The sequence below is a fragment of the Ovis canadensis genome, chromosome 1, assembly GCF_042477335.2.
Source record: "Ovis canadensis isolate MfBH-ARS-UI-01 breed Bighorn chromosome 1, ARS-UI_OviCan_v2, whole genome shotgun sequence".
Taxonomy (NCBI): domain Eukaryota; kingdom Metazoa; phylum Chordata; class Mammalia; order Artiodactyla; family Bovidae; genus Ovis; species Ovis canadensis.
In genome coordinates, this window is record NC_091245.1 from 196221523 (window position 1) to 196244035 (window position 22513).

Sequence of the window (22513 nt, forward strand, 5' to 3'; positions counted from 1 at the left end):
CTCAGTCATGTCTGATTCTTTGCGACCCCGTGGACTATAGCCCACCAGGCTCCTCTGTCCATGGCATTCTCCAGGCAAGAATACTGGAGTGGGTTGCCATGCCCTCCTCCAGGGGATCTGCCCAACCCAGGGATTGAACTCTGGTCTCCTGCTGCTCCTGCATTGCAGGCGGGTTCTTTATCAATGAGCCACCGGGAAGACCATTATCTAGAGATAACCTTATATAAATGTCAATAGAAAACTCATAAACTAACTTGCTCTGGTGGGTGGCAGGCCCTTGACCCTGGGCTACTCAGATGATAGGATCAGAGGCAAGGAGAGTGTAACAGAACAGTAAGCAGGAGTTGTTAGGAGATCTCTGCTCTAGGCTTGATTCCATCACTATCTTTCTAAACCGAATCTCTTCTGGTTTATGGGTGGATCAGAAAATGAAGCATTCATGCTGCTCTGACACAGTGAGAACTCCTGGAATGTAAACCATTTCTTGTTGTGGTCCAGGTCTCACAGGGTTTTGAGGTCTCCTCAGGCACAGCAATCAGCCGCTTGTCCCTGGACAGTCAGCAGGTTTTTGTGAACAGGAAGAGTTTGGTCCCCGGGATTCAATCACTCCCCTGAGAGTTGCCAGGGCTCTGGGTCTGGTCTTGGCTGGCTAGATGGTGGGCATTCCTTGTTTTCATCTTGAACATCCCTAGGGCTTACTGTCAGGGTGGCTGCAATCAATGATAACTGCAACATCCTTTGTTTACTGGTATGGCAGGCAATATTTTATTTCTCACAGAAAAATAAGTCTTTGCCATGTGCCAGGAATTTATAGGTAGATAAAACATGACCCATGTCCTCAAGAAGTTCCCAAGAGGCTGGTCCTTAAGAGGAGCTCTCTTAAAGCCTGGGAAGCTCCAAGGGAGCCTCCAAAATCAAGTTTCTGGAGAAGCAAAACTGAGGAGCAGATCCTTAACACACTCGACCCAGCAAGAGGCTCTTGTGCCAGGAAGTCCTAGAAACCCAGCTGGATTTTGCCCCTTTTCTGCTCAGTCAGTGGACTTCATCGCAGTAAGCACTCTCCTCTCTAACCAGGCCCAGATTTACTAGAACGGTAGAGTTTTTTGGTTGCTTTTATTTTTATCTGTTGCAATGTTAGAAATTTATGGTTTCCTTTTGTATTTAACTTGCTATTGATGATGATTCTTTATCTATTCACTCATTGTCTCTAGTTCCCAATAAAGGAAGGAAATAATGCCCTTTAGGCACCTCCCTTGCCCTTTAAAATTATGAAATGTTCCATGTTTACAGAAGAGTACATGCACAGTTTAAAGATAAATAATAAGACGAACACCTGGGCCTGAAGCCCAGCTGTATGGCCCGTCCAGTCTCTTTCCCTTGACTACTCCCATCCAGCCCATCAGGTAACCACAGTACTGACTTTAACGTTATCATTCCAGTTTTTTTTTTTACAGTTTTACTCTCCATATTATATATCCCTAAGTAACCCACTGCTTGGATTTGAATAGCACACACAAACACAAAAAGCTGTATAAAGAAAGAGCACTATGGCTGTTATCAGAAGGGAAGCATTACCCTAGGACAACAATTTGACTAGCATCTCTAGTGGAGAAGGCAATGGTAAACCACTCCAGTACTCTTGCCTGGAAAATCCCATGGACGGAGGAGCCTGGTGGGCTGCAGTCCATGGGGCAGTGAAGAGTTGGACACAACTGAGCAACTTCACTTTCACTTTTCACTTTCATGCATTGGAGAAGGACATGGCAATCCACTCCAGTGTTCTTGCCTGGAGAATCCCAGGGACAGAGGAGCCTGGCAGACTGCCATCTGTGGGGTCGCACAGAGTCAGACACGACTGAAGTGACTTGGCAGCAGCAGCAGCAGCATATCGAGGGTACAGTATAACTTTAGCTTTCCTCAGTTTTTAAAAGCCTCTTCTGAGCAAGTTACAGGAAAAGTCTCAAGTAGAAACAGATCTAGGATTTGTGGGGTGTGAAGAGTATATAATTTGGAGGACTCTTTTAAGAAGAGTATGAATTCAAAAGTAGAAATGTTGAGTTATGTGCAGGGCTTCGGGAGGGACGTATATGAGTGAGGAGCTTAAATTCCACTGGCTTCAGGTAAATAAATCTCTAACCAAGAGGGCTCACCTGCATCCAGCATCTGGCAGATCTGCAGTATGGGTGAGGCACTGAACACCCTGTAAAACAGACAAAGGGAAAGGGTTGCTTTGTATTTTCTGTTTCTAAGCTCATCATAGCCTATGTCTAGTTCTCCAGAACAGGTCAAAGAAGAACCTTCAGAAATGGAGACGTTGTAAAATGAGGGTTCTCAGCTGATTCTAGAGGCAAGACATAGGGACACGAGCAGGAATTGTCTTAAACATACAGTGAAGCCCCGACAAACACAGATAAGCATGTCCTTAAGTTGAAATGTGGCTATAATGTCAGTGGGGATTTTGGTGGTAACAGTTATCATTATATCTGTTTCTTTTTTGTTTGTTGCGCCATGTGGCTTGCAGGACTTAGTTCCCTGATCAAGGATTTAACCTGTGCCCTTGGCAGTGAAAGTTCAGAGTTCTAACCACCAGGGAATTCCCTCATATCTGTTCTTGAGTCACTCTTCTCTAAATGGAACTGGTTAAGTAAAGTAGTGCTCAAAATTCTCCAAGCCAGGCTTCAGCAATACGTGAACCGTGAACTTCCAGATGTTCAAGCTGGATTTAGAAAAAGCAGAGGAACCAGAGATCAAATTACCAACATCCGCTGGATCATGGAAAAAGCATGCTTTATTGACTATGCCAAAGCCTTTGACTGTGTGGATCACAATAAACTGTGGAAAATTCTGAAAGAGACGGGAATACCAGACCACCTGACCTGCCTCTTGAGAAACTTGTATGCAGGTCAGGAAGCAACAGTTAGAACTGGACGTGGAAGAACAGACTGGTTCCAAATAGGAAAAGGAGTGCATCAAGGCTGTATATTGTCACCCTGCTTATTTAACTTCTATGCAGAGTACATCATGAGAAACGCTGGGCTGGAAGAAACACAAGCTGGAATCAAGATTGCTGGGAGAAATATCAATAATCTCAGATATGCAGATGACACCACCCTTATGGCAGAAAGTGAAGAGGAACTAAAAAGCCTCTTGATGAAAGTGAAAGAGGAGAGTGAAAAAGTTGGCTTAGAGCTCAACATTCAGAAAACGAAGATCATGGCATCTGGTCCCATCACTTCATGGGAAATAGATGGGGAAACAGTGTCAGACTTTATCTTTTTGGGCTCCAAAATCACTGCAGATGGTGACTGCAGCCATGAAATTAAAAGATGCTTGCTCCTTGGAAGGAAAGTTATGACCAACCTAGATAGCGTGTTGAAAAGCAGAGACATTACTTTGCCAACAAAGGTCCGTTTAGGCAATGGCACCCCACTCTAGTACTCTTGCCTGGAAAATCCTATGGACGGAGGAGCCTGGTGGGCTGCAGTCCATGGGGTCGCTAAGAGTCAGATGAGACTGAGCAACTTCACTTTCACTTTTCACTTTCATGCATTGGAGGAGGAAATGGCAACCCACTCCAGTGTTCTTGCCTGGAGAATCCCAGGGATGGGGGAGCCTGGTGGGCTGCTGTCTATGGGGTCACACAGAGTCGGACATGACTGAAGTGACTTAGCAGTAGCAGCAGTATGGTTTTCCCAGTGGTCATGTATGGATGTGAGAATTGGACTCTGAAGAAAGCTGAGTGCCGAAGAATTGATGCTTTTGAACTGTGGTGTTGGAGAAGACTCTTGAGAGTCCTTTGGACTGCAAGGAGATCCAACCAGTCCATTCTAAGGGAGATCAGTCCTGGGTGTTCATTGGAAGGAATGATGCTAAACCTGAAACTCCAGTACTTTGGCCACCTCATGTGAAGAGTTGACTCGTTGGAAAAGTCTCTGATGCTGGGAGGGATTGGGGTCAGGAGGAAAAGGGGACAACCAAGGATGAGATGGCTGGATGGCATCACCGACTCGATGGATGTGAGTTTGAGTGGACTCCGGGAGTTGGTGATGCACAAGAAGGCCTGGCATGGTGCAACTCATGGGGTCGCAAAGAGTTGGACACGACTGAGCGACCAAACTGAACAGAACTGAATCTCTACATCTGGTACAAGGCTATTATTGTGGGATTTCTCTTCACCATCTTCTGGTGAATCCTTGTCTCTCTCCTGTTTTAGATCCTCTTCATTGATTTATTCTTTAAGTGGAGTACATTCTTCAGCAGCTTTCTTAGAAAGGATACATGGTAAGTATAAAAATGTTGAGAACGTATATACTTGAAAAATAACTTTTTTCCACTTGCAGACTCAATTGGTCATTTGGCAGGGCATAGAATTCTAGACTGGAAATGACATCCTTCAGAATTTTATTGTATTTTGGCCTCTAGTGCTGCTGATAAGTCAGAAGCCATTCTGATTCCTAACTTTTGTATTTGACTTAACTTTTTTCCTCTCTGGAAGCAGTAAAAATCTCTTGATTTGTCATATGGTACCAGCCACTTATGGGCTCTTCAATCTGGCAGCTCATTCTGTTCTTGAATTACACCATTGATTCTTCCTCCCCCACCCCCACTTTTTTTTTCTTTCTCTCTAGAAACACTGCTATTCAGATGTAAGTCCTCTTAAGTGAGTGAAGTCGCTCAGTCATGTCCGACTCTTTGTGACCCCATGGACTGTAGCCTACCAGGCTCCTCTGTCCATGGGATTTTCCAGGCAAGAGAACTGGAGTGCGTTGCCATCCTCTTAAACATGTACTCTAATCTCTTACTTTTTCTCTCTTGTTTTCTATCTCTTTGTCTTTTCGCTCTATTTGCTGGAAAATTTCCTCAATGTTATGTTCCAACTACTGTGTTGAGTTTTTTATTTTTACATAGGCAGATAATTCTTATCATATTTCCTTATAATTCCTGTAAGTATTATATGCACATTATTTAACAATTAAGTATTACAAAAATATTTTACGTAGAAAACAAAAGGTTTCTGTAGTTTCATTTAGTAGATCATGAAACAGAGTAGAGTTCAGAAACAGATCCATGCATGATAGCCTAAACTTTTATTTATGAACAATACTGTATATTTATTTTCAACAATGTTGCTGCATAGTAAGAAATGTGACCTCCAGAGGTCTGGCTTTTGTTCCAGTACCTGGGAAACAACCTCGAAACCCTTTGAATCTCCTGAGCAATAGGAAATGTCTTTCTCTTTTATGGAGGGCCCCTGGAAATACAACTTGTATTTCAATCCTAATGAGATAACTCAGGGTGGGGGTTGGTCATGCAAGAAAGACAAAACATGAGATTAGAGGTGTGGGACTTTGGGTCACATGATATCAGTCCAACTTCAAGGAAAGAGAAGTCTAGAATTCAACCACATGGGCAATGTTTCAACCGATCGTGACTCTGTAATGAAACCTCAGTAAAATCTCTGAATACTCAATCTCAGCTTAGTCAGCCTGGTTGGCAATATTCTGTACATATCATCACACATGACTGTCAGTAGAGTAACACATCTCTGATGATGAGAGAAGAAATGCATTTAAACACTTGGGGCATCCCTGGTGGCACTAGTGGTAAAGAACCTGCCCGCCAATGAGATGTGGGTTTGATCCCTGGTGGAAAGACTCTCTGGAGGAGGGCATGGCAACCCACTCCAGTATTCTTGCCTGGAGAATCCCATGGACAGAGAAGCCTGGTGGACTACAGTCCATAGAATCTCAGAGCCAGACACTACTGAAGTGACAACACACACACACAGACTTTGCCCATGAGTTTCTTCCTTTGACTGGTTTTAATTTGCATGTTTGGTTATAATAAAACTGTTATTGTAAGTACCCACTCCAGTATTCTTGGGCTTCCCTGGTGGCTCAGAGGGTAAAGAATCTGCCTGCAATTCGAGAGACCTGGGTTCAATCCCTGGGTTGGGAGATCCCCTGGAGAAGGGCATGGCAACCCGCTCCAGTATTCTTGCCTGGAGAATCCCCATGGACAGAAGAGCCTGGGGTCACAAAGAGTTGGGCATGACTGAGTGACTAAGCACACAACTGGTTATTGTAAGTATAAGGCTTCCCTGAGTTCTGTGAGTCATTCTAGCAAATAATTGAATCTGAAAGTTCAACTGGGAAAACCCCAAACTTGAAGTTGTTGTCTGAAGGAAGAGCAGTCTTATGGAACTGTTCCCTCTGGCTGTGCAGTTTGGAAAACCCCTTAGAGATACCAAGGCAATTCAGTGAAGAAATGGCACTCTTTTCCACAAGTGTTACTGTAATCATTGAGATTTATACGTAAACAAGTGAACCGCAATGCTTACCTCAGAGAATTCCCTTGCGGTCCAGTGTTGGAACTTGCTTTCACTGCCAAGGGCACAGAATTCAATCCCTGGTTTGGGAACTAAGATAATACAACCCATGCAGTGTGGCCAAATAAAATTTTTTAAAAAGGTAAAAAGAAACACATTGAAATAAATTAGAAAAAAATATTTACCTCATACTATATACAAAAACTAACTTGAAATGGATCATAGATATAAATGTAAGAGCTAGAAATACAACATTTCTAAAATAAATAAGTGAAAATATTTGTGACCTTGGGTTGGGATGTATTAATATATTAAATAGATCACAAACAGCAGGAGAAAAATGATGACTTGGACTTAAACAAAATTAAAACTTTTGCTCTTCAAAAGACTGTTAAGAAAATGAAATGGCAAATCACAGGTTGGGATAAAATGCAGCTGACCTTTGAACAATGTGGAGGGTAGAGGCACTAATCTTTGTGCAGTTGAAAATCCATGGAAAACTTTATATTTGTATCTGAACTTAATTACTAATAGCCTACTGTTGATTGGAAACCTTACTGATAATATAAACAGTTGATTAACATTTATTTCACATTTTATACTTATTGTATACTGTATTCTTATATTAAAGTAAGTTAGAGAAAATAAAATGTTAAGAAGACCAAAGAAAGAGAAAATACAGTTACAATACTGTACTGTGTTTATTTATCCCATAAGTTTATAGTCTCTCTTTACAAGACGCATCATCTGCATCAATACTGTAGATATAGATGCTACACATCTTACTAACATTAAATGTAAAAATGCTATAGATGTTACATGTGTTAATAATGCTAGACATAAAAAATGAAAAGATGATGTGAAAAATAAATTCACATTTATTTCAGCTCAGTTCAGTCGCTCAGTCATGTCTGACTCTTTGTGACCCCACGAAACACAGCACGCCAGGCCTCCCTGTCCATCACCAACTCCCGGAGTTTACCCAAACTCATGTCCATTGAGTCGGTGATGCCATCTAACCATCCCATCCTCTGTCATCCCCTTCTCCTCCTGCCTTCAATCTTTCCCAACATCAGGGTCTTTTCAAATGAGTCAGCTCTTCACATTAGGTGGCGAAAATATTGGAGTTTCAGCTTCAGCATCAGTCCTTCCAATGAACACTCAGGACTGATCTCCTTTAGGATAGACTGGTTGGATCTCCTTGCAGTCCAAGGGACTCTCAAGAGTCTTCTCCAACACCACAGTTCAAAAGCATCAATTCTTCAACATTTAGCTTTCTTTATAGTCCAACTCTCACATCCATACAAGACTATTGGGAAAACCATAGTCTTGACTAGATGGACCTTTGTTGACAAAGTAATGTCTGCTTTTTAATATGCTGTCTAGGTTGGTCATAACTTTCCATCCAAAGAGTAAGTGTCTTTTAATTTCATGGCTGCAATCACTATCTGCAGTGATTTTGAAGCCCCCCAAAATAAAGTCAGCCACTGTTTCCACTGTTTCCCCATCTATTTCCCATGAAGTGATGGGATCAGATGCTATGATCTTAGTTTTCTGAATGTTGAGTTTTAGGCCAACTTTTTCACTCTCCTCTTTCACTTTCATCAAGAGGCTCTTTAGTTCTTCTTTACTTTCTGCCATAAGGGTGGTGTCATCTGCATATCTGAGGTTATTGATATTTCTCCCAGCAATCTTGATTCCAGCTTGTGCTTCATCCGGCCCAGCGTTTCTCATGATGTACTCTGCATAGAAGTTAAATAAGCACTGCTAATGTTGTTCAGTCTCCAAGTTGTGTCCGACTCTGTGTGACCCCATGGACTATAGGCTGTCAGGCTCCTTTGTCCACGGGATTTCCCAGGCAAGAATATGGGAGTGGGCCACCATTTCCTTCTCCAGGACATCTTCTCAACCCAGGGACTGAACCTGGGTCTCTTGCATTGCAGGAGGATTCTTTATCACTGAGCCACTAGGGAATGAAGAAGCAGCAATGTTGTGGTAGCCTAGTATAATCTACATGATCACTTCATTGTATCTGCATTCTTGCCTGGAGGATCCCAGGGACGGGGGAGCCTGGTGGGCTGCCGTCTATGGGGTTGCACAGAGTAGGACACAACTCAAGCAACTTAGCAGCAGCAGCAGCAGCCTACATACCAGTGAATGAACTGTAAAATTTTTGGCATACAGCATTATAGTCATATTCATAATACAGTATCGGAACATTGTTACAATTTGTGAAAACCCTCTTTCCTGTGATAATAGGCTGAAACAGTTTCTCTAAGTACTAAAGAGAGAGAGAGGCATACTGTACAGTAATGTAATTTGAAAGCGAATCTATAATATAGTAAGAAAAGTAACACATTATTAGTTCAGTTCAGTTCAGTCACTCAGTTGTGTCTGACTCTTTGTGACCCCATGGACTGCAGCACACCTGGCTTCCCTGTCCATCACCAACTCCTGGAGTTTGCTCAAACTCAAGTCTATTGAGTCAGTGATGCCATCCAACCATCTCATCCTCTGTCGTCTCCTTTTCCTCCTGCCTTTAGTCTTTCTCAGCATCAGGGTCCTTTCCACTGAGTCAGGTCTTCACATCAGGTGGCCAAAGTATTGGAGCTTCAGCTGAACACATTATTAATTTCATATTAAATATCACTCACCTTATTCCTATGCAAGGATAGACTAATCCATTTCATTACAAGTTTTGCACATGATGTTCTACACAATGAACGCTTAGGCTATGATAATGACACAGAAATCTCTCCTACAGTTTTTGTCAATCAATTATTAGGTTTTCACATGAAGACACTCACAAACATGTACAATAAATGTTTATTTACTATTCATTAGGTAGAAGCGGATCATCATAGAGGTCTCCATTCTCATTGTCTTCCTGTTGAGTAGGCTGAGGAGGAGGAAGAGAAGTGGTTTGGCGTGCTGCCTTAGGGACAGCAGAGGCAGAAGACCTGGAGGAGTCAGGAGAGACAATGACACTCAGACATACATTGTTAATTTCTGACTTTTTTTTTTTCTTTTCATTTCTCTAAATGTTTCTATGTAATACCGACTCTTCTCCAGTTTGCTTTAGTTTCAGTGCCTGAAAGATAGAAGGGTCTATGTCTTAGAAGTCAAAAGCCATCTCGAATATCTTGAATAAGCAGAATATTTCCACCAGATTGTCTAATATCACTGTTTTCTGGCACTGCTTTTTCTACATCTTCCTCATGTCTGGCTCTGGCTCAGAAATGCTCATCTCTGTCAAGTCCTCTTCTGTTAATTCCTCTAGTGTGATGTCTGTTAGCTCCTGAATTTCTACAAGATGCATATCTTGAAACTCTTCACCCCCTCACTTTTTTTTTCATATCCACAGTCTCTTTCATGATTTCCTTGACTGGCTCTGTCATGAATCCTATGAAGTCCTGCGTAACATCTGGCCAGTTTTCTCCAGCAGGAATTTATTGTTTCAGGCTTGATGACTTTCACAGATTTTTCTGTAACAATAATGGCATCTTCCATGATGTAATCTTTTCAGACTTTCATGTTGTTCTTTCTGTTGAGGTTTTCTTCTGTAGCATTGATAGTCATTTCCAGATAGTACCATAAATAAAGAGCCTTAAAGGTCCTTATGACCCTCTAATCTAGATGCTGAATTAGAGATGTGTTTGGGGCCAAGTAGACTATTTTGGCGGAGAAGGCAATGGCACCCTACTCCAGTACTCTTGCTTGGGAAATCCCATGGACGGAGGAGCCTGGTAGACTACAGTCCACGGGGCTGCTAAGAGTCGGACACGACTGAACGACTCCAGTTTCACTTTTCACTTTCACGAATTGGAGAAGGAAATGGCAACCTACTCCAGTGTTCTTGCCTGGAGAATCCCAGGGACAGAGGAGCCTGGTGGGCTGCCGTCTATGGGGTCACACAGAGTCGGACATGACTGACACGACTTAGCAGCAGCAGCAGCAGCAGCAGACTATTTTGGTGGCTTCAAGTGTTGAACTTATGAGATTTGGGTTGGGGGGGAGGCGGGGAGGAACAGTGTCCAATATCAAATGAACTGTAAAAGGCATTTCTTACTGGCAAGGTACTTATTGACTTCAAGGACAAAGCATTGATGGAACTAATGCAAAAAAACTGTTCTTATTGTCTGAGTCTCTTTGTTGAGCAACCAGAAGACTGTCAGCTAGTGTTTATCTTTTCCCTTCAAGGCTCGAGGGTTAGCAGCTTTGTAAACAAGGGAAGTCCTGATTATAAACCTGACTGCATTTGCACTAAATAGTAGAATAAGCCTCCTGTCCCTTCCTGTCCTAAATCCTGGTGCTCACTTCTCTTCATTACTAATAAATGCCTTGTGTGGCAATTTTTCCCCCAGAATAGAGCAATCTGTCTGCATTAAAAATCTGTTAAGATATTCTTTCTCCTCAATGATTTTCTAATGGCATCTAGGATCTCCTGGTCAGCAGAAGCTGTTTCTCCTGTTGTCTTCACATTTTTAAAGCTAAATCTTTTTCTAAAATGATCAAACCATCCTTTGCTGGCCTTGAATCCTTTAGATCCCTCATCTTCCTTTTGCTTTAAGGTGTCATGTAATGACTTTGTTTTTTCTTGAAACATACTGGAGTCTATAGGTATGCCTTACCTATGGCAATACTGCACCCACATAAAGCCGCATTTTCAACATATGATAAAAAAGTATTTCACCAAAAGTGCAATATTTTCACCCTGCTGGTGTAGCTGCACTGACAGCTTTGTGGATTTTCTTTTCTTTTATCACAATGGTCCTCACTCTAGGTTCATTTATCTCAAAATGGCAGCAACCTCAGTTGCAGACCTCAATTTTTGGTGCATATTAAGCAGTTTAACTTTTTTTTTTTTGTCATGTCATGACTTTTTTTCTGATTCTTTGGAGCACTTCCACCGTCTCTAGTGGGCCTTCACTTGGGTCCCCTGATGTTATTAAACATTTAGTGTATTGCACTAAACATGATGAAAAATACATGAAAACTGCTAGGGAGAATTTTTTATTTTTTATTTTAAATTTCATTGGAACGATTACTTTACAATATTGTGCTGATTTCTGCCATACATCAACGTGAGTCACTCCCAGATATACAGATGTCCCCTCCCTCTTGAGCCTTACTTCCATCTCTCACCCACTCCCACCCCTCTAGGCTATCATAGAACACTAGGTTGAGCTCCCTGGTCACACAGAAAATTGGGGGAGAAATTTTTTTACTGTCATTTAAAATTTATTAGACAGATGAACCGCATAGGTAGAGATGATTAGTGCCACACGGTGTTTAAGGTGGATACTCACAACACTTGGGCTTATGGCAATAGCAACAGTGAAAGTGAAAGTGAAGTCACTCAGTTGTGTCCGACTCTTTGCGATCCCATGGACTGTAGCCCACCAGACTCCTCCGTCCATGGGATTCTCCAGGCAAGAGTACTGGAGTGGGTTGCCATTTCCTTCTCCAGGAGGTCTTCCCAACCCAGGGATTGAACCCAGGTCTTCCTCATTGCAGGCAGACACTTTACCATCTGAGCCACCAGGGAAGCTCATAGCAACAGCGGTTGGCTACAAAATTGTTACAGTAGCACAGTGTGTACCACAATGAATTTTATGTACTTGTGATTTAAAACTGCCTCCTTACACTTGTTTGCATCTCTCTCCACCATGAATGGTATCATGTACAGTCTGTGAGTGTTTTTGCATATAGTTTTGATACATTTTAACTTTTAAAATAGATTTTTGTATATTTTATGGTAAATGATAAAATAGATGAGTATCTAGTATCCACATAGCTTTTTGTGCATTCATGACACACTTCACTTAAAAAATGATTTTTTATACTTCTAGATTATGTGGTTTGTCTGAGAGTTTTTTCAAATAGTCACAAATCTCAAAAAATTTTTTTCAATGTATATATTGGAAAAAACCTCAGGTACAAGTGTATGTATCCACAGAGTTCAAACCTGTGTTGTTCACAGTGCAATTGTATTGGCAAAAAAAAAAAAAAGTATTTATCAAAGGACTTATATCCAGGTATATAAATTGGGCAATAGGCAATAAATGGGCAATAAAATGGGCAATAAAATTAGACAATATATCACAATATTCTTTTAATTGCCCTCTGCAGATAACACCTTTGCCATATGGGGCACTATAGTAATGACTGCTTAAAAGTTTTTAAATTTTTTTCCAGGAACAGGCACTAGCCTTGCCCAGTTCAAACAGGTTGAGACCACCAAGCATTTAGTTGGGCCCTAAGTGTCTGATGATGAGCTTTTGATGTCCAATGGCCAAAAAAACTCCACCCTCAGTTCAGGCCAGCACCACCAGTTTTTGAACATGTGTCCCATGAAGAAGCATGTAGCTCAGATACACCTGCACAGAGTGTATCTCACAGGTTTCCTCACCTGTCTTATATCTCTAATGACCTTTCTTCCTGATACTCATACCTTGATTTTATCCTGAGCCCCTCACCTTCAGAAGGCAGATTTAAGACTTGTTCTTCCATCTCCTCACTTGATTGCTTCCCAAGTAAACCTTTTCTCTGCTGCACACCTTGGCATCTCAGTATTTAGCTTGCCACATGTTGGGCAAACAAACCTGGTTCATCAGACCAGCACTCTTACTATTAGGTTTTTATACAAGATAAATAAAATCACACATTCACATAAAATTTTTTAAGTAATCCATGAAAGGAAAAAAAAATTGACTCTTCCAAATTAAGAGCATTTATTCTTCAAAAGACATGTTAAGAGGATGAAAGAAAAATCTGAGAGAAAATATTTGCAAACCACATATTAGACAAAGAACTAGTTTCTAGAATATACAAAGAACTCTCAAAACCCAACTGCTAAAAAAAATCCAATTAGAAAATGGTCAGAGGGAATAAACTGACATCCTGAAGAAGATATACAGATGGTAAATAAGCACATGAGAAGAGGTTCACCATCAGAGGCCACGAGGGAAATAAAATTTAAAGCATGTGAGCTATCACTACACACCTAGCAGAATGGCTAGAATAAAAAATAATGACACCACCTAATGCTCATTAGAGTGAGGAAAAACTGGATCACTGACAATCTGCTGGTGAGAATGCAAAGTGAAATAGCCACTCTGGAAACCAATTTGGATGTTTCCTACAAAACGAAACATGTAGCTATCATACAACCCAGCAATTGCTCTCCTGGGCATTTCTCCAAGAGAAAAGAAAGAACTCATGTTCCTGCTAAAAAACTGTACACAAATGTTCAAAAACTTTATTCCAAATAGCCAGAAATTGAAGACAAGCAAGTGTCTTTCCACCTGTGAATGGGTAAATAAACTGTATACATCCACATTGTCGAAAACTACTCACATAAAAAGGAACAAACTCTTGATGTATTCAATGGCTTAGATAACTCTCCGGGAAAATATGTGGCATGAAAAAGTCGATTTCTCCTAAATGACATATTGTATGATTCCATTACATTATATCTTTTAAATGGCAAAACTATAGAAACAGATAAGAGATTAGTGGTTGCCAGGGCCTGGAGAGGGGAAAAGAGAGGTGAGTTCAGTTCAGTTCAGTCGCTCAGTCGTGTCCGACTCTTTGCGACCCCATGAATCGTAGCACGCCAGGCCTCCCTGTCCATCATCAACTCCCAGAGTTCACTCAGACTCACGTCCATCGAGTCCATGATGCCATCCAGCCATCTCATCCTCTGTCGTCCCCTTCTCCTCCTGACCCCAATCCCTCCCAGCATCAGAGTCTTTTCCAATGAGTCAACTCTTCACATGAGGTGGCCAAAGTACTGGAGTTTCAGCTTTAGCATCATTCCTTCCAAAGAAATCCCAGGGTTGATCTCCTTCAGAATGGACTGATTGGATCTCCTTGCAGTCCAAGGGACTCTCAAGAGTCTTCTCCAACACCACAGTTCAAAAGCATCAATTCTTCGGTGCTCAGCCTTCTTCACAGTCCAACTCTCACATCCACACATGACCACTGGAAAAACCATAGCCTTGACTAGATGGACCTTAGTCAGCAAGGTAATGTCTCTGCTTTTGAATATGCTATCTAGGTTGGTCATAACTTTTCTTCCAAGGAGTAAGCGTGTTTTAATTTCATGGCTGCAGTCACTATCTGCAGTGATTTTGGAGCCCCCAAAAATAAAATCTGACACTGTTTCCACTGTTTCCCCATCTATTTCCTATGAAGTGATGGGACCGGATGCCATGATCTTCGTTTTCTGAATGTTGAGCTTTAAGCCAACTTTTTCACTCTCCACTTTCACTTTCATCAAGAGGCTTTTTAGCTCCTCTTCATTTTTTGCCATAAGGGTGGTGTCATCTGCATATCTGAGGTTATTGATATTTCTCCCAGCAATCTTGATTCCAGCTTGTGTTTCTTCCCAGTCCAGCATTTCTCATGATGTACTCTGCATAGAAGTTAAATAAGCTGGCTGACAATATACAGTCTTGACATACTCCTTTTCCTATTTGAGGTGAATGGGGCTATAAAAAGGCAACACAAGAGGCCCCTGTGATGATGGGACTGTTTTGTATCTTGATCATGTCAAAGAGGCCGGACTTAAGAGTATACACTGTGTGACTCTATTTACATGAAATTCTAGAAAAATAAAAAACTGTAGTGAAAGAAAAAGATCAATAGTTGCCAGAGCCCAGCGGGTAAAGATACAGAATGACTGCATATGGTTTCCAAATAAATTTTGGGGTGATGGAAATGTTCTATCAATATCATCATTGCAGTGATAGTTAAATAACATTGCATATTTGTTAAGGATTTCCCTGGTGGCTCAGTGCTGAAGAATCCACCTGCAATGCAGGAGACACAATTTGATCCCTGAGTCAAGAAGATCCCCTGGAGAAGGAAAGGGCAACCGACTCCAGTATTCTTACATGGAAAATCCCATTGACAGAAGAGCCTGGTGGGCTACAGTCCATGGGGTCGCAAAAAAGTCAGACATGACTTAGTGACTAAACAACAACAAATATTTGTTAAAATTCATTGGGATTTCCCTGGGGGTACAGTGGCTAAGACTCCACACTCCCAGTGAAGCAGGCCAGGTTTGATCCCTGTCCAGGAAACTAGATTCTACAGCTGTAACTAAATAAAATTCCAAATGAAGATCTAACATCCTGTGTACTGCAACTAAGACCTGTTGCAGCCAAATAAATGAATGAAAATAAGCAAATATTTAAAAGAAACCTCAACTAATTGTGCACTTAATATTGATGATGAGTTTCATTAAATTATACCTGACCCCCAAAATGGGGCCAATACATTCACTTAACTTTGTATCATGAACTCCTAGCTTCAGGGTATACAGCTTTTTCTTCTTTTCACAACAGTTTCATAGTATTCCATTGTATGGGTGCCCCATAATCCCACAATTAATTTAATTGTCCCCTTTTGATAAGCTTTGGGCCGTTTCCAATATTTTGTTTTACAAATAATGTTGTAATAGTCAACCTTATCATATACCTTTGCATACTGTGTTTTTATTAAATGGATTCCTAAAAGTGATATTGCTTGGTTAAATGTTATATACAACTAAAATTTTAGTAGTAAGCATCACATTGCCCAATAAAATAAGGTGGTTCAACTTGAAAGGTTGTTGTTGAATCAATACCAGGATTCTTGGCCCCCGGAGGAGAATTCAATCCGGGGCCACAGACGAGGCTTGATCGCTCAGAGCTTTTGTGTAATAAAGTTTTATTAAAGTATAAAGGAGATAGAGAAAGCTTCTGACATAGGCATCAGAAGGGGGGTAGAAAGAGTACCTGCTTGCTAGTGTTAGCAATGGAGTTATATACTCTCCAGTAAGTCAAAAGAATGTCTGGAGGTTGTAAAGACCTCATCAGACCTACTCCCATAATTTACATTTTAAGATAACGGAATTAGCCAGAAGGTTTAATCCAGAGACTGTCCTCAGGCAGAATACATAATACATTGTTGTTATATAATCCTAAGTAGAGAAGGAAAAAAAAGTTTGTCCTTTCTCCCTCCTTGAGAATTCCAGACCCCTCTCTCCTTGGGGACCCCTAGACTTCTTATCAACCTGCCTAGGAAATGACTCTCTCAAAGTTGTACTCTCGCCATTGATGACTAAGAGTCCTGTGGTTGTTCTAAGTGATTCTTTTTAAGCTCATTTACTTGTTCCTTTTCCCACAGCATTTTCATGCCGTTGGTGTTTTCCTTTTCACAACTCCCACAGGATTTCTGTAGCTTTGAGTTTTGACTGTTGATGCTTTGCTAGGATTTGTAGAATGACCTAGTTGTTTGATGACCATTCAATAAACAAGGAGTTCATATGACAGTGGGGAGCTGGACACGAAGAGCAATTCTATATAGCAGGATAAATGGCATGATACTTGTACATAAGTATCAAACCTACTGATAATAATGATAAGAGAGATGATAATGATAATGGTAACATTAATAGCTAAAAATTATTGAACGCTTACTATGTACCAAGAAGTAGTCTAAGAACTACAAATATATGTATTTAATTATCCCAATAATGCTCTGAGGTAGAGACTACTTCTACTGTTTCCATTTTATAGACTCCTTGGCTGGGCATTGTAGGCTAACAGCCGTGAAGAGATACCCCACGCCCAAGGTAAGAGAAACCCAAGTAAGATGGTGGGTGTTGCAAGAGGGCATCAGAGGGCAGACACACAGAAACCATACTCACAGAAAACTACTCAATCTAATCACACTAGGACCACAGCCTTGTCTAACTCAATGAAACTAAGCCATGCCTGCGGGTCAACCCAAGACAGGCGGGTCATGGTGGACAGAATGTGGTCCACTGGAGAAGCGAATGGCAAACCACTTCAGTATTCTTGCCTTAAGAATCCCATGAACAGTATGAAAAGGCAAAATGACAGGATATTGAAAGAGGAACTCCCCAGGTCAGTAGGTGCCCAAATGTTACTGGAGGTCAGTGGAGAAATAACTCTAGAAAGAATGAAGGGATGGAGCCAAAGCAAAAACAATACACACCTGTGGATGTGACTGGTGATAGAAGCAAGGTTCAATGCTGTAAAGAGCAATATTGCATAGGAACCTGGAATGTCAGGTCCATGAATCAAAGCAAATTGGAAGTGGTCAAACAAAAGATGGCAAGAGTGAACGTCGACATTCTAGGAATCAGCGAATTCCTAGAAAATGGACTGGAATGGGTGAACGTAACTCAGATGACCATTATATCTACTACTGCGGGCAGGAATCCCTCAGAAGAAATGGAGTAGCCATCATGGTCAACAAGAGTCTGAAAAGCAGTACTTGGATGCAATCTCAAAAACGACAGAATGATCTCTGTTCGTCTCCAAGGAAAACCATTCAATATCACGGTAATCCAAGTCTATGCCCCAACCAGTAACGCTGAAGAAGCTGAAGTTGAATGGTTCTATGAAGACCTACAAGACCTTTTAGAATTAACACCCACCCAAAAAAGATGTCCTTTTCGTTATAGGGGACTGGAATGCAAAAGTAGGAAGTCAAGAAACACCTGGAGTAACAGACAAATTTAGCCTTGGAATGCGGAATGAAGCAGGGCAAAGACTAATAGTTTTGCCAAGAAAATGCTCTGGTCATAGCAGACGCCCTCTTCCAACAACACAAGAGAAGACTCTACACATGGACATCACCAGATGGTCAACACAGAAATCAGATTGATTATATTTTTTGAGGCCAAAGATGGAGAAGCTCTATACAGCCAACAAAAACAAGACCAGGAGCTGACTGTGGCTCAGATCATGAACTCCTTATTGCTAAATTCAGACTTAAATCGAAGAAAGTAGCGAAAACTGCTAGACCATTCAAGTATGACCTAAATCAAATCCCTTATGATTATACAGTGGAAGTGAGAAATAGATTTAAGGGCCTAGATCTGATAAATAGAGTGCCTGATGAACTATGGAATGAGGTTCGTGACATTGTACAGGAGACAGGGATCAAGACCATCTCCATGGAAAAGAAATGCAAAAAAGCAAAATGGCTGTCTGGGGAGGCCTTACAAATAGCTGTGAAAAAAAGAGAAGAGAAAAGCAAAGGAGAAAAGGAAAGATATAAGCATCTGAATGCAGAGTTCCAAAGAATAGCAAGAAGAGATAAGAATACCTTCTTCAGTGATCAATGCAAAGAAATAGAGGAAAAGAACAGAATGGGAAAGATTGGAGATCTCTTCAAGAAAATTAGAGGTACCAAGGGAACATTTCATGCAAAGATGGGCTCGATAAAGGACAGAAATGGTCTGGACCTAACAGAAGCAGAAGATATTAAGAAGAGGCAGCAAGAATACATAGAAGAACTGTACAAAAAAGATCTTCATGACCCAGATAATCACAATGGTGTGATCACTCATCTAGAGCCAGACATCCTGGAATGTGAAGTCAAGTGGGCCTTAGAAAGCATCACTACGAACAAAGCTAGTGGAGGTGATAGAATTCCAGTTGAGCTATTTCAAATCCTGAAAGATGATGCTGTGAAAGTGCTACAGTCAATATGCCAGCAAATTTGGAAAACTCAGCAGTGGCCACAGGACTGGAAAAGGTCAGTTTTCATTCCAATCCCAAAGAAAGGCAATGCCAAAGAATGCTCAAACTACTGCACAATTGTACTCATCTCACATGCTAGTAAAGTAATGCTCAAAATTCTCCAAGCCAGGCTTCAGCAATACGTGAACCGTGAACTCCCTGATGTTCAAGCTGGTTTTAGAAAAGGCAGAGGAACCAGGATCAAATTGCCAACATCCGCTGGGTCATGGAAAAAGCAAGAGAGGTCCAGAAAAACATCTATTTCTGCTTTATTGACTATGCCAAAGCCTTTGACTGTGTGGGTCACATAAACTGTGGAAAATTCTGAGAGAGATGGGAATACTAGTCCACCTGACCTGTCTCTTGAGAAATCTGTATGCAGGTCAGGAAGCAACAGTTAGAACTGGACATGGAACAACACACTGGTTCCAAATAGGAAAAGGAGTACGTCAAGGCTGTATATTGTCACCCTGCTTATTTAACTTCTATGCAGAGTACATCATGAGAAATGCTGGGCTGGAAGAAACACAAGCTGGAATCAAGATTGCTGGGAGAAATATCAATAACCTCAGATATGCAAATGACACCACCCTTATGACAGAAAGTGAAGAGGACCTAAAAAGCCTGAAAGTGAAAGAGGAGATTGAAAAAGTTGGCTTAAAGCTCAACATTCAGAAAACGAAGATCATGGCATCCGGTCCCATCACTTCATGGGAAATAGTTGGGGAAACAGTGGAAACAGTGTCAGACTTTATCTTTTTGGGCTCCAAAATCACAGCAGATGTGATTGCAACCATGAAATTAAAAGACGCTTACTCCTTGGAAGAAAAGTTATGACCAAACTAGATAGCATATTCAGAAGCAGAGACATTACCTTGCTGACTAAGGTCCATCTAGACAAGATTATGCTTTTTCCAGTGGTCATGTATGGATGTGAGAGTTGGACTGTGAAGAAGGCTGAGCACTGAAGAATTGATACTTTTGAACTGTGGTGTTGGAGAAGACTCTTGAGAGTCCCTTGGACTGCAAGGAGATCCAACCAGTCCGTTCTGAAGATCAACTCCGAGATTTCTTTGGAAGGAATGATGCTAAAGCTGAAACTCCAGTACTTCGGCCACCTCATGTGAAGAGTTGACTCATTGGAAAAGACTCTGATGCTGGGAGGGATTGGGGTCAGGAGGAGAAGGGGACGACAGAGGATGAGATGGCTGGATGGCATCATGGACTCGATGGACGTGAGTCTGAGTGAACTCTGGGAGTTGATGATGGACAGGGAGGCCTGGCGTGCTGGGATTCATGGGGTTGCAAGAGTCGGACACGACTGAGCGGCTGAACTGAACTGAGGTAATGAAAGGTTGTGGATTAAATCAAATCAGGCAGAATGAAAAGTGTGTACAAAGGTCAAGGCAGAAGAAGGAAAAGTCAATTCAGAGGTCCCATGAGTAACAGCACATGGCTGGCAACCAAAGGGAACAGGCAAAGAAGCTGGAGGAAGTTCATGATTGGGTGGATAGAGATGCTTCTCATTTTCTCTTGCTACACAAACACACACACACACACACACACACACACACTGCAGTTAGCTGTTCTCACCTTTTTAACCTACGGTTTCTAGCAGAGATTGAGGGAAGACTTCTCATTAAGAACAATGGCTAGTTTCAGACCCAAAGATTAAGAGTCAACCAGACAAAGAAGAGGAACCACGTGTTCAGGCAGAGGAGGTGGCATGAAACGTCATGACTGGAGTGCTTAAGGAACTGACTGGCTTAGAGTGGCTGGGTATAAAGAGCTACGGGAGAGGAACCATCAGTAAGGCCAAAGAAGGTGACAGGTGCCAACTCATGTAGGGCCTGCAGGCCATATTAGGGAGCTCAAAACTCTGATCAAAAATCACGCAATGAAAAAGAAGTGACTCACTATCTACTCCAGACAGGCTCTGTCTTGGAGGCCAAGGGAGATGCAGTGATGTGGGCTGGATTTCTCTGGTGGTCCAGAAGAACTCGCCTGCCAGTGCAGCAGACACGGGTTCAGTTCCTGACCTGGGAAGATTCTACGTGCCATGCAGCGACTGGGCTGCAACTATTGAGCCGTGCTCTAGAGTTCAAGAGTCGCAACTACCGAAGCTCATGAGCCGAGAGTCCATGCTCTGCAACAAGGCAACAGCAATGAAGACCCAGTGTACCTAATCAAAAAAAAAAAAAAGAAAAAAGACACGTCTGTTAACATTTTATTAAAAAGTGATGTTGACGGCCTTTAAGAAGCTCACAGATTAGCTAAGACAGTAAGACATGAGCAAATATAAGGGAGCCAATCAATGATAAAGGACCACATATGAAAGGAATGAATGTGAAATGTTGGGTTGTGGGAGGGAAAGAAAATTGGCTGAGAAAGTGGGACAGTGAGGGGTGGGGAAGGAATGGAGCCTTGAAGGGTGGGTGCCATTTGGAAAGAGATGGGGAGATAGCCTTCTATATCAGACATTGCAAGAATAAACAAATGAGATCTATCTGATATATTTGGAAGAGACTGAGTAAGCCCACCTAGCCAAAGCATGGATGTGTGCAAGGAACATGAGAGAAACTTAAAAAAGGTGCATAAGATCAAGTTAGGACAGGTCTGACATGCAAGGCTAAGGAATTTGAATTTAAATTTTTGTGGGCAAAGAAAGGCCATTCTGCCCTTTTCAGTGCCAAACAACTTGAATAAGGGATTTTGTTTGATAATTAATATGGAACAAGAGAGATAACCAAGTCAGGGAGCCAAGTTGAGAGGTCAGTGCTTACGCCAAAGTTCTGTACAAGGTTGGCCAAAATAAAGAAGAACCGAAAGACCAGAGGGAACAATGCACTGCATTATTTACATCTTTTTGCAGGAAAGTAATTTTCTTTCTTACCATGATGTACATTCTCTTTTCATGGTAATCTGCCTTCAAAGCCTTGAAGATGAATGTATTTAAAGTTCTGGAAGCCAAGTCAAAGGCATAGTATGATGTCTTTTAGGAACATGTACTCAAGTTTCTTTATTGGCATCTACCACTATATTTCATGTCCTAACACTCCTGTCTGCTGAGTTTCCTTTTTCTACAGGATGTTCATTATTGAAGGATTCTTGAGACAATAATAAAATACAATTATTTAAGAGGATGTTTGCTTCTCTTGGACATTTTTACTCACAGCACTTCTGTGGGTTTTCCCACACCAATAACCAGTCCTCCAACTCTCCAGACACCAGCTGGGTTCCTATAATTCAGCTCTGTTCTGACACCACCTACTCGGGGTTAGTCCAGGCTCTACAGGATTAAAGGTTCAGTCCCACAAAACTGTCCCACTTATAAGGAACCCAGTATTTTCAGATGCCAGTTGAAAGCACTGGGTCCCTTGGGTACCCACACTTCTGTCCAATTTGGTTACAGAATCAGGGGTTCCCAAACTCCCCCCACCAGCTTCAGGTTTGATCATTTCCTAGAATGGCTCACAGAATTCAGGAAAATACTTTACTGTCTACCAGTGGTTTATTATAGAGGGTGCAAATGAAGAGCCATGTGAAGAGGTATACAGGGTATGGTCCAGAAGGGTCCTGAGCCCAGGAGCTTCTGTCCCTATGGAGATGGGGTGAGTCACCTTCCCAGAACAGAGATGTG

General features: G+C 41.6%; 1 long non-coding RNA gene across 1 annotated transcript in view; it reads right to left on the reverse strand.

Annotated features, from left to right (window-relative positions):
- Positions 1–1914: 1914 nt before the first annotated feature.
- The window catches only part of LOC138422450 (uncharacterized), a 51733-nt gene continuing 31134 nt past the window's right edge, over positions 1915–22513 (reverse strand). The window contains exon 4 of the long non-coding RNA XR_011249875.1: positions 1915–2200. This is a non-coding gene — a long non-coding RNA (uncharacterized lncRNA). The remainder of the gene's footprint in view (positions 2201–22513) is intronic.